The 5,515-nt window shown below is 41.3% G+C and overlaps 1 pseudogene; it reads left to right on the forward strand.

The window, feature by feature from the left end:
- The first annotated feature begins 1,654 nt into the window (after positions 1-1,654).
- On the forward strand, positions 1,655-4,514 carry LOC121790209 (annotated as a pseudogene).
- Positions 4,515-5,515: the final 1,001 nt, after the last annotated feature.

Genomic DNA, 5,515 nt, shown 5'->3' on the forward strand with positions numbered 1-5,515 from the left:
GTATATTACGTTGTCTTTAATTTACATCAATAATTAAAAGTGAAATAAAATAGTGATAATGTGGAAATGAGATGAGCTCTGAGATAGGCTCTGGGATGGACTCTCATTGCAAGGAGATAGGCTCTGAGATGGGCCTGGTGACGTGACAAGAAAAAATGGAGATAGACTCTGAGATAGGCTCCGGAGATAGGTCACCGTTGTGCTTTTATGAGTCAGAAATTTGTACACCTTTTGATATTCTTCCAATAGAAAAATCTTCATTTTGATATTTTAGAAATTGTAATTTTCATCGCAAAAGACAAAAAGTTGTTGATAAGCTTCATGATTTACGACTTAATACAAGGACAACTTAGTTCTCGCTACACTTCTTGAAAATTTATATAGATATATATTTTAAACAAGAATAACAAGATGATGTTTACTTTAAAGATTCTTGTTATTTACTTAAGTGAATAAACAGTACAAACATCATCCTATTTAAGTTATATAAGAATGAATCAATTGGATGAGAGACATTGATACATTACCTAGATTAAAGTATAGTAAATGTAAATAACATTAATACTTTGTATTGGACCATTGGTGACGAATTTAAGGTAAACTAGGTCATCTTAATTAACAAAACAACTAAACAAGTTTATGTAAACAGCCACACGAGCAAACTCAATAACATTCTCTCCCATTATTATTGACCTTCTCTCTCAACACAATGAGGCTATCTAATCATTTCACATTCTGTACGTAAAAATAATTCATCCTCCAATATCTAATATCCAACAATTAATCTATTGACTTAGTTTGGTCACTGTTTAAAGTCTAAAAAATATTTCAACAGATAAAAAAATCATCTAAACAAATCATAGCGAATCATGACGATTGACGAACGCCCGCTGTAGTATAAAGTAGAGAGAGCTGATATAAATGGAAGTAAATGAAGCATAACTTGACGAGGTAATATATTGTTGTCTCGTTAATAATGACAATACAAAATAAAGGCGATATCTGGATTTTGGACAAGCTCTTTTTACTTCTTTGTCTAATATTCTTCTTATAATTGCTTTGCTATGGTTTTGTCTTAGTCCGACGTTGGAATAACGTAAAGTTTAACAGAAATTATAGGCATTGAATTTGTTTATTTTAATTTAACTCATTTAATCTACTCCTATTTTGTCATCTTTAGTTTGATCTATACATGCATGAATATGCAAGTTTTGAGTCATAAAATATAGTTTCCAAATATTCCCTAAAAATGTAAAGAATATAATTCGGAAATCTTCATCATCAGTAATCACTATGAACTTTGGGTTACATGTGTATTTTGCAAATTCAGAAATGACTTATATAATGCTGAATTATTGCTTCCATGCAAATTCATGTATTGGACATTGTTGAAGAAGAAGCAAAATGGCAATGTTTTCACTGTGAAGAAAAGGATTTATAGGCAAATAGGAAACGAATTCCAAACCTTCCAAATTAATCTAGGAGCAATAGGAAGTAAAGAACATGACTTTATTCCATTTCTTGTCCCTCGCATCTTTATTTTTGTCGAGGTAGAGCTTGTATCTATATAAGGCCTACACAAGTTGAGCAGAAGATGCACAACCAACACATCATCTCCCTTTCAAATCAACACCTTTCCCTCCAACCTCCTGCAATGGCAAGCCGGGACGCGGTGCCTTCCACCAGATCGACCAACGGTAAGGCCAAGCCTCCATCGGCTGCCGCCCATGATTTGGGATTGGTAGGCGCCAATCACAGTTTTCGACCAAGCCATGAGCCAGATTCGAGGCTGGTCCGCCACCCCATTCCCCTCCTTCTCTAGGTGGGCGTCAGCGTGACCGTGGCTTCTTCTCCTCAGACGACACCGCCCCTCACAAGCAGATCCTCGCCACTCACGCTCCTGACATAGAAGACCTCAACGTGAAGCCGCTCCTATCCATCGTTGAGGATATCCTTCGTCTTTCCAAACCTTCCTCCTCAACTGATCACACCTCTCTTGTATATATGCTCCATACATAGCTACTACTACTTAGCATAATGCACTTTAAATCTCGAATTCACACATGTTGCTTTGTTTTCAGGTGAATAATCAAGTTAAACCACATTTGGACACATTGGATAGCAGCAAGGCCATACAGAGCTCACCCCATCAGGACGCCAAAGTCCTATACAATCACGAACACGATTCGGAGATTGTTAGACTGCTGGCTTTTCCAATCAGCAAGATCTCTTGTGAGGTACGTTTCTCTCCATTCTTACTTCGTTATCCTAATGCAAAACTCACATTATGTGTAAAACAGATCATCTGCAAATGCTCTGCTGGTGGGGAGGCACACTCTGTCACTATGGACCTCCTCAAATCACTGTCCAACTACTCATGGGATGCCAAAGTGGTGATCATTTTCGCGGCCTTTGCTGTCAACTACGGGGAGTTCTGGCTAGTTGAGCAGAACCACACCATGAACATGCTCGCCAAGCACATCGCCACCCTCAAGGATCTGCCCTATGTGATGGAGCACGCGGGGAAATTAGAGAAGAAGTTTGAAGCAGTTCTTGACCTGTTAAACGCTGTGTTGAACGTGATCCACTGCCTCATCGAGTTCAAGGAGCTCCCTTCCGTTTACATCAGCCATGACGCGCCAGAAGTCGTGGCTGCCACCGCTCATATCCCAACTGCTGTGTACTGGATCATAAGGAGCCTCCTCGCTTGTGCATCCACTCTCCTCAACCTCATCGGGAGTGGCCACGAGTATGTTTTAGATTTTTATTTATTTCTCCTCTTAATGTAGTTATGTAGTAGCAGTATTAATTAAAATGTACTCCTACTCTATTGTTGTTGTTATAGGTACATTACCTCAACTGCTGAATCGTGGGAGATATTGAGCCTGGCTCATAAGCTGTCGGTCATACTGGAGCACCTCCGAGATCAGCTGGCAGTTTGCAAGGGCTTAGTAGGTGTGTGATGTACTAGTTCCTGGATTCATTACCCAAACACATTGCTAATGTAGTAACTAATTTGACAGAGAGAAAGAAGGCCGAAGACGCATACATTGCGTTCAAGAAGCTGATTGAATCAACCCACATTGAGAATATGAAAGTTTTACGCGCAATGATCCGTGCAAGAGACGATCAAAGGCCGCTCTATGATGGCTCCAAGAGGATCAACGTGAGTGCGCATGCAATTTGTGGTTTAATCATTAATCAAACCAATGTTAGTAACAAGAAGATGTATATATCTATTTACAGGAGCGGCTGGAGGTGTTGAGGAGCAAGTACGTGCTGCTGCTGATCTCGGACCTGGACATCCCTCACGAGGAGCTGAACGTGCTCCACATGATCTACAACCAACAGGCGAGGAGGCACGAATACGAGGTTCTGTGGCTTCCAATTGTGAATCCGACAACGCCCATGACAGGAGTGGAGAACACGGTGTTCTACGACCTCCGCAACAACAGTATGCCATGGTACTCGGTGGATCACCCGGCGCTGATCGAGCCGGTGGCGGTGAGGTACATCCGAGAGGAGCTCAAGTTCGTGCACATGCCGATGCTGATCGTTTTAGATCCCCATGGAAAGCCCTCCAAAGCCGATGCTCTGCCCATGATGTGGATTTGGGGCAGCGATGCCTTCCCCTTCACCAAGGACCAGGAATGGGCTCTCTGGAGAGACAAGACGTGGAACATCGAGCTCCTAGCTGACTCCATCGATCCACGCTTTCAAGAATGGGTAACTATATACTTACTACCAAGCTACTTCCGTTTCGAGCTTCTAATAAATGAAATGAAATGGTGTAGATGAGGGGAGACAGGGTGGTGTGCCTGTACGGCGGGGAGGACATGGAGTGGATCCGGAAGTTCACCCTGGCGGCGAGGGCGGCGGCGGCGGAAATGCACGTGCCGCTGGAGATGCTGTACGTGGGGAAGAGGAACCCGCGAGAGAAGGTGCGGAGGTGCCATGAGGCGATAGAGAGGGAGAAGCTGAGCCACGTGTTCCACCCGACGGACTACTACGACTACGTGTGGTACTTCTGGGTGCGGCTGTGGAGCAATGTGGAACTCGAAGAAGCAGGTGGGGATGAGCGTGGAGAGCGACCACATCATGCAGCAGATCATGGACATCCTCACATACGACAGGCAGCGAGGAGGGCTGGGCGGTTTTCAGACCGCGGCAACCACGAGATCACCAAGGGGAAAGGCGACGTCGTGCTGCCTGTGATGGAGGGATATCGGCGTGGGAGTACAAGGTGGACCGCCCGGATAAGTTTGTGCCAGTGCTGGGACGAGGAGATACGGCGGACGCACCCGGAGCACCACTGCAACCGCCTTATCCTGCCAGGCCACGCGGGCTACGTGCCCGATCATGTCGTCTGCTCCGAGTGTGGCAGAACCATGGACAAGTTTGTCTTGTACCGCTGCTGCAGCCCGACTGATGTATCTCTTTCTCTACCATTATTTCCACATTTGCTTGAACTACTAGTATTGTGCTGTACTACTTGTTTCCCTCCTTTACTATGAATTAATAAACTTAGTTTTATGATGATGTGATACATATCATGTTCATCAAGCCCTTGTAGATCACCCGTACAGATATTTTTCCCACATTCATGACACAATTGTCATTCGCCAATTACAAAATCCCCCAAAATCACTAATGCAACGTCCCCTCTCGTCTCCAAGAGTTATTGTCTCATTTTAACTCACACACAGAGTTTAGGAGCATAATATACTCAAAACCAGCTTGAATTTATTCGAGAATTTTGTTCGAAAATTTTAGACATATGTTCAAGCTGGTTTGGATTTTAGCAAACATCCAAACTAAAATACATAAATTTCAACCTCTCATTTCAAGAATACATAAATCTCAGCCCTACTTTCAAGAATGTCATCCCTAGGTGAGGTGTATTCTTTTCCGGATGTCTCAAGCTAAATGTGACATTTTTTATAGCAATAATTGACTCTCTTTTTCCTACTTTATTTTCTTCTATATCTTACTTTTATTCATTTTTTTTCTTTATACTACTCCTTTCATTCCAAACTACCTTGATACTCTTTTTAGCACGAGGTTTCAGAAATTGATGTTTAAAGATTAAATAAAAAGAACATAAAATAGGAAATAAAATAAAGAGTCAGATGAAATAAAAGAAGAAATAAGATAAAGTTTTTGGCAACAAAAGAAATGTAGGCAAGTAGCTTGAGCCAACCAAGAATGGAATATATATATATATATATATATATATATATATATAGGGTCTTGTTAGGTTGAGATTTTTTAGCTTAATTGAGAATTGAGATGCATTTTCAGCCACTCATTTTGAAATGTCAACTACAAGTAGATTATGTCAACTAAGGGGTATTATCGTCATTTCATTTCAATAGCCAGAATATCAAATGTCAACAACTCGTATTAAAATGTCAACAACTAAATAAATTTTAATTTTTTAATTTTTTTAATTTTTTTAATTTTTTTTAAATTTTTTAAAATTTTCGCGCGATGTCAACTACTGAGACATTATGTC

The sequence above is a fragment of the Salvia splendens genome, unplaced genomic scaffold (genome assembly GCF_004379255.2).
Source record: "Salvia splendens isolate huo1 unplaced genomic scaffold, SspV2 ctg441, whole genome shotgun sequence".
NCBI classification, from domain to species: Eukaryota; Viridiplantae; Streptophyta; class Magnoliopsida; order Lamiales; family Lamiaceae; genus Salvia; species Salvia splendens.